Source organism: Tamandua tetradactyla, chromosome 3 (genome assembly GCF_023851605.1).
Source record: "Tamandua tetradactyla isolate mTamTet1 chromosome 3, mTamTet1.pri, whole genome shotgun sequence".
In the NCBI taxonomy this organism is placed as follows: Eukaryota; Metazoa; Chordata; class Mammalia; order Pilosa; family Myrmecophagidae; genus Tamandua; species Tamandua tetradactyla.
In genome coordinates, this window is record NC_135329.1 from 5,914,960 (window position 1) to 5,927,229 (window position 12,270).

General features: G+C 36.0%; 1 long non-coding RNA gene across 1 annotated transcript in view; it reads right to left on the reverse strand.

The window, feature by feature from the left end:
• Positions 1–2,473: 2,473 nt before the first annotated feature.
• The window catches only part of LOC143676921 (uncharacterized), a 54,966-nt gene continuing 45,169 nt past the window's right edge, over positions 2,474–12,270 (reverse strand). The window contains exons 3-4 of the long non-coding RNA XR_013172310.1: positions 3,687–3,777; positions 2,474–2,609 (exon numbers count right to left, since the gene is read on the reverse strand). This is a non-coding gene — a long non-coding RNA (uncharacterized LOC143676921). The remainder of the gene's footprint in view (positions 2,610–3,686; positions 3,778–12,270) is intronic.

The following is a 12,270-nucleotide window of genomic DNA, read 5'->3' on the forward strand; positions in this document are numbered from 1 at the left end:
TGAGAAACACTGGTCTAGACCCTGGAAGTGTTTGCTAAATATTTAAGCCATGCCGAATGCTATACTGAAAAGCCAGGTAAAATAAAGCTGCATAGCAGAGCAGAATTGTCAAGTCACAAGACAGTAAGGAGATAAAAGTTTCCTGGGCATGGGAGAAAGGAAATCCAAGCTCTAAATTGGCACCTATTTTTGGAGCACAGTACCTCTAGATTGGGATGATTCATTCTAGTCTGGTCCAGTGATGACCACAAACCTGCCCTAATGAGCTTAGTCCCTGAGAGGGGATCAGTTCTGTGAAAGCTGCCAGCCAGAAGACAGAGGGACCCCTCCCCAGAGAGTGATATCAGCAGAAACTCCCCAATTTCCTAAACACAATCGTATGCATTCTATAAAAACTTTCAATGCAAACCAAGAAATGAGATCAAGGGTAAATAAAACAGATGGTAAAATAGATCCAAGAATTGGGGTTACCAAATAAGGACTTTAAAATAAATATTATTCAAAAAATCTATACTACATAGTCAAGAAAGTAGATAAAATTGAAGTTACAAAGATTAAATCTTTAAGCAAAGCAAAGAACGCAACTTTTAGAGCTACAAATATAATAACTGATATTGAGAAATCAAGAAGAAGGGTTTAATAATACACAGGCCATAGATGAGAAGAGGATTTTAAATTGGAAGAAAGGTCAGTAGAAAATATCTAGACTGAATCTTAGGGAGCAAATAAGATGAAAACTGCAGAAAAGAACATATCACTTACATGTAATCTAGTGATATAAATGGCACAGAAGCAATATTTTAAGATTAAGAACTTTCTGAAATAAAGATATCAAGCCACGTATTCATAAAGTGTTACAAACTCCAAAAGGATTAACTAAAAAGAAAGAAAATCTAGGTACATCATGATAAAATTTCTGAAAATCAACAAAGAGAAAAGTAAGTTTTAAAAGGATACAGACAAAATAAGACATTTATCTTCAAAGGAAACATGAAGACTGAAAATTGATTTCTAAACAAAAAGAATGGTAGCCAAATGACAATTAAATGACATTGTTAAAATACTGAAAGGAAAGTACTGTCCACCTAGAATTCTATATCCAGTAAAAATATTCTTCAAAAGTGAAGATAAAATAAAAACATTACCAAAAATAAAAACCTTAAACCTAGAGAATTCCAGTAACTGTAAACTAACACAAATATTAAAGACAGGCTTTCAAATAAAAGGAAAATTAGCCAGATAGAAATACAGAAATATGAGATAGATTTAAAATGGAAAAGGAACATATTTAGGTAAAACTAAATGTATATCAACTGTAGAAAACAATAAAAATAATGTCTTTGAATATTTAAAGTGTATATTGAACTATACTGCAAGAAAGTGGGATATAGAAGACAAGAAGGAATGAATGGAGTTTCAAGTGTTCTAAACTTGAAAGTCTGGAAAGTGGTGAAACTGATCATTAGTAGTTGGATTAGTTTCCTATTGCTACTGTTAAAAATAACTGCAAACATAGTGGCTTAAAACTCTCTATATTTATTATTTAACAGTTCTGGAGATTGGAAGTCCAGGTAGTTTGATGGGACTGAATTCCTTCTGGATGCTCTAGGGAAGAATCCATGTCCCTGTCCTTGCCAGTTTCTAGGAGCTGCCCAAATTCCTTAGCTCATAGTCTTGACTCTTACCACTGCTTGTGTCTTCAGAGCGCCTTCTCTGACTCTTACACTCCTTCTTTCCTCTCTGAAAGATCCGTGTGATGACATTGGATCCACCTCGATTATCCAGGATAATCTCTCCATTTTATGATCCTTAATTTAGTCATATCTGCAACATCCCTTTCGTCAGACGAGGAAACACATTCACAGGTTTTAGGAATTAAGGTATGGCTATCTTTGGGGCCCATTATTCTGCCTATCAAAATCTGCTCTGGGCAGTGTTCCATCACATCCTGGATGAGTGTGCCTAAGGAACAGGGAAGGATGCACCACCATGGGAGGAGGGCAAGATTCTCCAAGAAAACTCCAGGAGCCAGGTCTAACATTTTGCAGGTGCCATGTAATAATGCAAGTCATTCCGTTTGCTTTCCAAGATGCTGGCGGTGGGGGGCCTGCCCACCTGCCATTCTTCCCAGCTGTGGAGGCTTGTTTAAGCCACTTCACCTCTCTGAGCTTCAGTTTCCTTGCGTGTAAAATGGGGATTATAATATACTTGCCTTGTAGGGTTGTAAAAATTAGAAATAAAATACACAAACTGCCAGGCATATAATAGGCATTCAAAAAATAGTAGTTTTTTTAAAAAATAGAATTCCACTTCCAAAACAAAAAAATTTGCCCTGTGCCCCCAAAAGATTCATGTTTATCTCACATGCACAATATATTCATTTCATCCCAACATCCTCCCAAATTTCAGCCCATTGCATTATCATATTTCCATTTCAACATCATGCATTGCCTTGTTTATTATTTACTTCTATGATTTCAGTAAACCCCTAACAAGGTTTCTTCTTGAATCAATCAGTATGTTTAGTTCAAGTCCCTGGGAGAGACCATGCTGGTATTCTCTATGTGTGCTGGTCACTCACCTCCCCAAAAGAGGGATTCTCTGGGACTCTGAAAATGAAAATAATTTCATGGCGAAGTTTGGAGAAGGGAATCAAATCTGGTTCCAGAGAAAAACAAAAAGCTGGAATTGAAAAAGGATAAATGGCCAAATATTATACATTTTAGATTGCTAAAACTGCTGGGATGCAATATACCAGAAATGAGTTTTCACAATGGGGATTTATTAGTTTACAAATTTACAGTTCTTAGGCTATGGAAATGTCCCAATTAAGGTATCAACAGGACGATACCTTCTCTGAAGAAAGGTCACTGACATCCAGGCTTCCTCTGTCACATAGCAAGGCACATGGCTGGTGTCTGCTGGTTCTTCACTCAGGTTTCATTGCTTTCAACTCCTAGGTCCAGTGGCCTCCTCCCTGAACTTATGTGGATCCTCTCAGCATCTCCAGGGTCTTTCTCTCTCAACCCTCTCCAAAATTCTCTGGGTTTTTCTCTATCTGAACTTTCTTGACATTTTTTTTTCTCTTTTATCCTCATAAAGGACTCAAGTAAAGGATTAAGACCCACCTTGAACTGGGTGGGTCATATCTCAATTGAAACAACCTAATCAAAAGGTCCCACCCACAACAGGTCTACACCCACTGAATAGAATAAAAGAACATGCCTTTTTCTGGGGTACCTAAAAGCTTCAAATCAGCACCTTATCCCTGAGGAAAAATTCAGACTTAAGTGGCATTGAAATGGGACAATGTGTGTGGTCTCTTCCATAGTGACTCTTCATGAGGGGTCACCTTTTAGAGAAGCATTAGAGTGCCTTGCTAGACTGGGCTAGAGAATTACTTGGGTCCCATTCACATTCATTTTCATCCACACAACACCAAAAGTCTCTACAATGCATGTTTGACTTTGTTACCAGAAATTGCTATACAACCACCAGTTATTATCTAAAGCCTGTAGGGTGAAGCCAGATTTCCTGATTTAGCCCATAAAATGCTTGACCTGGCCTCTGCATCTCTCCTGTTGTCCCCCAACAAGCAATTATACTCCTCATGTATAGAGAACTATTTGAAGTTCCTTGCATACTCCATTAGTTTTTATTGTGTGTATAATTGTACATGCTATTACCTCAGATTGGACTTCTCTCTTCCCTTCTTCTGCCTTGGAATTTCCTAGTCATTCTTCAGCATTCACCTCTTCCTTTATCCATACTTGGTCCCTTCATAGAAAGTTACATATTAGCACCTGTCACATAAAATGTATATGTTATTAAGATATGATTTATATACAATAAAATGAATAAACGTTGTGTTCAACTCCTGAATTTTGACAATTGTATATACCTGCATAGAACTATTCAAATCAAGATATAGAACATTTCTGAAATTTCTTTCAAGCCTTTTTCCAATCCACAAAGTTGTAAATTTTAAAATATATAATTTTCTTACCAATTATATTTTTGAGAGCAAGAACTTTTTCTTCCTCTTCAATGTATTTTTAGTTTCTATCATAAAATCTAAGAAATAAGTGCTCAAATATGTGCTAAAGTCATGCTCAAATTGAAAGAGATTAGAAGACATCTGTCTTTTAACAGATGAAGAAAAGGAAGTAATATAATTAGGGAGAATGATAAAATGACATGAGACATGAGTATGGTATAATCCTTAGTATAGTTGGAGAAGAGACCATGTATTTAAAGATACAGAAATAAGATTTCTGAAATTGACCATGATGGCATAACAAGGCTCAGATTACTCTTTCATCTAAAACAACTAGGAAACTGGACAACAAAATGCAACAAAATTTCAAAGACATTGGATAACAGGCAGTGTAGGACTATGATCTCTGGGAAAGGGCAAGTAGGGTTGCCCTAAAATGTCCCAGCTTACAAGCTGGAGGCAATTTCTAGGTTATGTTGTGGGTAGGTGGAATCCAAAGGGAGCTCAGCAGTTTGGGTGAGTCAAGGAGATAGAAGTCAGAGTTCCAGGAAGCCAAGCCATCTAGAATTTGTGAAGAATACCAGAGAAGAAGATGCTGCATATGGCAATAAAAAGAAAAAAAAAATAGTTCCAGAGGTCTTTAGAAGTGTTCCCTTGATAGTAACTTTCACCCGTGTGAGAATAAGCTAACTGAGGCTGAACAGAAAACAACATGAAAGCAGCAGGACATAAAATTCCAGAGTTCTCAAATTACTGGTGTGCTGGTTTGAAAGGATGTATGTACCCTAGGAAAGCCATGTTTTAATCCTAATCCCATTTTTTAAAGGCAGCCATTTCTTCTAATCCCTACTCAGTACTGTATGTTTGAAACTGTAATTAGATCATCTCCCTGGAGATGTGACTCAATCAAGAGTGGTTGTTAAACTGGATTAGGTAGAGATGTCTCCACCCATTCTAGGTGGGTCTTGATTACTTTAATGGAATCCTATTAAAAGGGAGATTCATAGAGAGCAGAGAAGAATGACATAGCCACAAGAAGCAGAGTCCATCAGCCAGTGACCTTTGGAGATGAAGAAGGAAAACACCTCCTGGGGCGCTTCATGAAACAGGAAGCCAGAAGAGAAAGCTAGCAGATGACCCCATATGCCATGATTATCCTGTGCCCTTCCAGCCGAGAGAGGAACCCTGACCATGTTCGCCATGTGCCTTTCCACTTGACAGAGAAATTCTGAACTTCATCGGCCTTCTTGAATCAAGGTATCTTTCCCTGAATGCCTTACATTGGACATTTATTTAGACTTGCTCTAACTGGGACATTTTTGTGGCCTTAGAACTGTAAACTTGCAATTTATTAAATTCCCCTTTCTAAAAGCCATTCTGTTTCTGGTCTATTGCACGCCAGCCACTAGCAAACTAGAACAGCTGGGAACAGTTAGGCACTCTAATGCTCCTCTTAAGGGTGACCCATCATGAAGAGTCACTATGGAAGAGACCACACACATTGTCCCATTTCAATGTCACTTAAGTCTCAATTCCTCCTCGGGGATAATCTGCTGATTTGAAGCTTTTAGGTACCCCAGAAAAAAGCATGTTCTTTTATTCTATTCAGTGGGTGTAGACCTGTTGTGGGTGGGACCTTTTGATTAGGTTGTTTCAATTGAGATATGACCCGCCCAGTTCAAGGTGCGTCTTAATCCTCTACTTGAGTCCTTTATGAGGATAAAAGAAAAAAAAAGTCAAGAAAGTTCAGATAGAGAAAAAACCAGAGAATTTTGGAGAGGGTTGAGAGAGAAAGACCCTGGTGATGCTGAGAGGATCCACATAAGTTCAGGGAGGAGGCCACTGGACCTAGGAGTTGAAACCAATGAAACCTGAGTGAAGCTAGAGTAGATGGTCCTGATAATTCATGGGATATTGAGAGACTCAACATACCACCTTAACAACAATATAAAATTTTTCTAGTCTTGGACATCTCCTAACAAACCTTAGAAAGAGGTCTTGAAACTATTCCAACTAATTGAAAATTGAAATTTGAAAATCTTAATAATGTAGGTGAATGCCAAATCAATGCCCAACACTAGTTAAAAGAATACAACAAAATCCAGTGTGCAGCAACATAAAATTCACAATATATGGTATCCAATAAAAATATGATGTGCAAGGAAGCAAAGATACATGACTCATAATGTAAAGAAAAATCAGTTAACAGAAAAAGATACAAAATGACAAAGATGATAAAATTAGCAAACAAGGACATTAAGACATTATTATAAATATTTCTCATACATTCATGGAGGTAATGAAAAACATGAACCTGAGGAGGAGATATATATATATTAAACTGCTACATGTGAAAATACAAAATTTTGAATGAAGAATACACTGAGTGGGATTAACAGGCAGTTACAAACTGTAAGAAAATATCAATGACCTTAAGAACATGGCAATAGAAACTATCTAAAATGAAGCACAGATTTAAAAACCTGAAAAAAAATTGTGGCCTGCTGAAATTTACCAAACAGACTAAACAGATGTGTAGTTAGAGTCCAAGAAAAAGGGAGAGGGAAAGAGTGACAGAAAATTATCTGAAGAAAACTGGCTGAATTTTTTCAAAATTTGATGAAATCTATAAACCCACAGATCCATGAAATTCAATGACTTTCAAGCAGAATAAACATAAAGAAAATCATAGGACACAATAATATAATTAAATTTACAAAGAATAAACAAGAGAAAGAGAAAATCTTAAAAGTAGGCAAATTATGTTCAGATAAATGATGATAAAAACAAGAGTAGGTAGAGCAAACCTCTCTTAAGAAACTATGTAATTCAGAAAACAATGTAGCAACATTTTTAAAGTACTAGGGGAAAAGGTCTTAGCTTAGAATTCTGTACTCGTTGAAAATATTTTTCAAAAATTGTGGTGAAATTGGGGGTGCAAAGGTAGTTCAATGGGAGAATTCTCACCTGCCATGTGGGAGACCCGGGTTTGATTCCAGGCCCATGCTCTTCCCAAAAAACAAACAAACAAAAACCAATCGAACAAAAATTCAACAAATGGTGCTACAATAATGGGATACTCACATGGGAAAATAATGAAATGTGACCCTGTCATATAGTATACACACAAAAAAAAATTATGGTGAAATAAAGGCTTTTGTAGACAAACAATAGCACAAAAGATTAATCACCAGGAAGTGGGTATTGCTAATCAACATTGTAGTGGAGATTCTAGCCAGGACACTTAGGCAATAAAAAGAAATAAGAAGGTGGCGCGATGGTGGCCCAGTGGCAGAATTCTCACCTGCCATGCCGGAGTCCCGGGTTCAATTCCCAGTGCCTGCCCATGCTAAAAAAAGGGAAAGAAATAAGAAGCATCCAGATAGGAAAGAAAGAAGCAAATCTCTATTCGCAGGTGATATGATTATGTATATATATAGAAAATCCTACAGAATTCACTAAAAATCTACTAGGACTAATATGGGTTTAGGAGATTACAGGGTACCAATTCTAAAACACAAATACTCCTGCATTTCTATATCCTTGCAAAGAACAATCTGAAAGTGAAATTAAGAAAACAAGTCCATTTAAATTATCAACAGAAACAACAAAATACTTAGCAAATATATATAACAAAAGAAGTGCAAAATTTAAACTCTGAAAACTATAAAAACACTGTTGCAACAAATTCCCAAATGATCTAAATAAATGAAGAAACCTCTTGTGCTCATACCTGAGGACTTAATCTCAACATTGTTGAGACAGCAATGTTCCTTAAAATGATCTACAGATTCAGTGCAATTCCTATCACAGTCCCAACTGACTTCTTTATAGAACATGACAAGGTGATTCAAAATTCATATAGGATTTCAAGGGACCCAGAGCAGCTACAATAATCATGAGAAAGAAGAACAAACTAGAAGAACTCACACATTCTAATTTCAAAACTTACTACAAAGCAACGGTAATCTAGAGTGCATGGTATTAGCGTAAGGGTAGAAATACAGACTAATGGAATAGACTTGATGGTCCATAAATATGCCCATACATCTGTGGTCAAGTGATTTTAAGGAAAGATGTCAAGACCATTTTGATGGGGAAAGAATAGACTTTTCAACAGTTGATTCTGGGACAATGGAATGTCTTCATGTAAAAGAGGGAATTCAGACCCTTACCTCATGCCATGTACAAATATTCACTTGAAATGGACCAAAGACCTAAACATAAAAGCTAAACTATAAATTTTGTAGAAGAGATTTGGTAAAGAACTCTTAGGACACCAAAAGCATGAGCAGCAAAAAAAAAAAATAGATTTCATCTATTACATTGGATTTCATCAAAATTAAAAACAGGGCAGGCCACGGTGGCTCAGCAGGTAAGAATGCTTGCCTGCCAAGCATTCGATTCCCGGGTTCGATTCCCGGTGCCTGCCCATGTTAAAAAAAAAAAAAAAATTAAAAACACTTGTGCTTCAAAGGACACCATTAAGAAAGTGGACAGACAACCCATGGAATGGCAGAAAATATTTTCAAATCATACATCTGATAAGAGACTTGTATCCAGAATATATAATAGATATATATGATACATCCAGAATATATATGTATAATATATAATAATACAACTCAATAATGAAAAGACAACCTTATTTTTAAAATGGGCAAATGATCTGAACAGATATTACTCCAAACAAGAGATACAGTTGGCCAATAAGCACATAAGTAGATGCTCAGCATCTTCAGCCATTGGGGAAATGCAAACCAAAACCAGGATGAAAGGATGCTGCCTACTCCATCCAGGGGAGCCATAAAGCACTGGGAGATGAAGGAACGGTTCCAGCGTTAAGATAATGGTTCCAGAATAAGGTTCTACCAACGCAGAGAACTCCCTGGTGTAACCCTAGAGAAAAGGCCAGGTTTAGTTTGAAAGATAGAAGATGCTGGATGGAAGAGCCACGTGGCGTTTTGCAAAATGAAGTCAGTTGCTGGTCAGCAGTCAAATACGGAAGGTCTCTGAGAATGCTACGGGTGGCCTTTGGAAGCACAGAAGCTGGGCTGCAGCCTGATGGCTGTGGCCTGCATTGCAGAACGTGCCCTACTTCATTCAAACCTTTTCCCTCCCAGAGCAAAGGAGGAGCTTCAAACCCATCGCTCCCAGTGACCTCGGAGAATAAAATATATTGTTGTTAAAACACACATACACACACAATGAGATACTATTTCATGCCTGTGAATATACTAAAAACCATTGACTTGTACCCTTTAAACAGGTGAATTTTGTTGCATGTGAATTATGTTTCAATAAAACTGTTCAATGACTAAGTCAGTTTAACAAGGTCACAGATACAGGGTCAATAAACTATATGTCTATCTATTAACAACAACAAAAAATTTTGATTTATAAGCAATACGAGTTACATATTAAAATGAAATACTGAGATACTAATTTAAAAAAAATAACTAAAAGTATGCAAAATTGTACACAGAAAACTACAAAACATTGTCAGGAAAAAATTAAAGCCCTCAATAACCAGAGAGATATATCATATTCATGGATCAGAAGACTCAAAATTGTTAAGATGCCATTTCTTCCCAAATTGATATAGGGTTTTTTTATATAGAAATTTGCAGGGATGATTCTACAATTTATACAGAAATGTAAAGAAACTAGAATAGCCAAAATAATTTTAAAAAATAAATTTGGAGGACTTACACTACCTGAATTCAAGAATTTCTACAAAGCTACAATAATCAAAACAGTGCAGTATTGATAAGGATAGGCAATATGTACCATGGAACATAATAGAGTCCAGCAATGGAGTGACTCTTGAAAATAGTCAATAGATTTTTCAACAAAGTTGCTAAAGTAATTTAGTGGGGGAAATTTAGTCTTTTCAATAAAAGGTTCAGGGACAATTAGATATGCAAAAAATGAACCTCAATCCTTATTCCGCATCATATACAAAAATTAACTTGAAATAGAGCATAGACCTAAATGTAAGAACTAAAACGACAAAATTCTACAAGAGCACATAAGACAACAACTTTGTGATCTTTGTTGATGAAGATTTCTTAAATAGTACACAGAAAACACAGACCAAAAAATAAAAAAATTAAAGCACAAGCCATAAGGAAATGATAAACTAGACTTCATCAAAATTAAAACCTTTTCTCTTTTCGAAGATGATTTTTAGGGAAGCAAAAAGTCAAATTACAGAATGGAAGAAAATATTTTCAGCTGATGTAGGATTATTTCTAGAATATGCAAAGAATTCTTACAGCTCAATAACATGAAGCCAAACAACTTAATTTAAAATAATGGAGAAAAATGTTAAACAGACACGTCACCGAAGAAGTCAGATGAATTAAAAGTACATAAAAAGAGGCTTAATTTCATCAAGGAAATGCAGTGTAATCAGGGAAATAATTAAAACAACAATGAGATACCACTGCACACGAAAATGGCTAAAATTAAAAGATAGAGTATTATAAATAGATATATTATAGGAGAAATGCTAAGGAAGAGTTGGAGAAACCAAAAGTTTCATACATTGGGGATGCAAATATAAATTATACAACCACTTGGAATAAAAGCTTGGCAGTTCTTAAATATTTAAACATGCTCTTGCCAAAATGACTCAGCAGATTTATTCTTAGGTATTTACATGAAAGAAATAAAAGCATGCCCACACAAAAGCTTCTATTATAATTTTCACTGACATTTGTTTCTTGATAGTTGAAAATTGGAAGTAACCCATATGTCCATATATGGTGACAGAAAAAAGAAATTTTGAATTGCGTGGATATACATATCCACGCAATTCAAAACTACTTGGCAATACAAAAGAACATGTGACAAACTGGATGACTCCCAGAATGTCATGCTCAGTACAAGATTCTGGAAAAAAGATTTAATTAGTGTGTGATACAACTTTTATGATATTCCAGAAAAACCAAAACTAAAGGGACAGGAAACCCTGTGTTTTCCTGGAATCTTGGAAGAGATTTTAACTGGGCAGGCACGCAAGGGAAACTTTTAGGGTGATAAAGAATTCCATTGTGTGAAACAGGTTGTAAAAACTATTCAAATTGCATACTTTAATATGGGGAATTTATTATATATAAATTACATTTCAATGACGCTGATTTTTTTAATGGACGGAAAATTTTAGGTATTGATGTGGCAGGGACCAATTCTAGCCTTGAAATCCAGAAAGAGCTTCTTGAACTTTCTGTAATGAACATTATCAATACCAGAGTCATATGTGTCATAAATAAATGATGTTCTTGAGAACATATTGTTTTTCCTACCAGTGTTTCAGGTTTTCCCCCTAGCAGTGAGGAGTCTTAGGAAATTCCTTAAAAAGAAGTTATAAAAATATCTTTATTCTATATAATAAAAATCTAGTTGGCAGTGCAGAAGGATGGAAGCAGGTGGAGGTAATTTTCCAAGGCTGGTAATGAGTTAATGGTTTCCCTTACAGAGGATGTAAATTGGCTAAATTTTACATCAGACACATACATCAAACAAGAGCAAAAGGAAAATGAATTTGCAAATATAAGAAATATCCTCTGCTCTAGTAGTCTGCAACAAAAATTAATATGAAAGCTCCAACTCCTTACATTCCTCTTCAAGAGAATCTGCCTGCTCGAAAATAAAGGGGGTTCGGTTCATGCCAGATCAGATGCGAATACAATTTGCAGGTGTTCAGTTTCTCTCCTGAAAGAAATTGTTAAACCATGAAGGACGTGTCAGAATGACTATCATGCTTTTCTGAGCACTGAGGGGTTCACCGGGAAGAAAGCGGCACACGCATATCCTACAGTACAAGCCAGTGCACAATTTCATTAAAAATGCAGCATTATGAGGAACTCACTGTTTTACGTACAGCATTCGATTCCCTTCGGGCCTGAAATGGTGTGAAATGTTCGTTATACAGCACAGTTGGGGACTGGAGAGCTGTGGCTAATTCTTGTTGACACAGAATTACTGTGCAAATGACACACAGATCAGCAACTGTCAAGAAACTAAATTGCATTAAGCAGTGAATCTTTATAAGACTTTTATCCCAGAAACCTAGTAAATGACTGGGAAAATTATTTGCTGCATATGTAATAAATACAGTTAAAATCCTTAATATAATATAATACAACTTTGAGCAAATGATAGACGCAAAGAAATTCCCAGAACTGATGAATATGTATAAAACAGTATTCTACCTCTCTGGGAGTCTAGTTGATGCAAATTAAAATAAAAAATAAGTGTTATTTTTC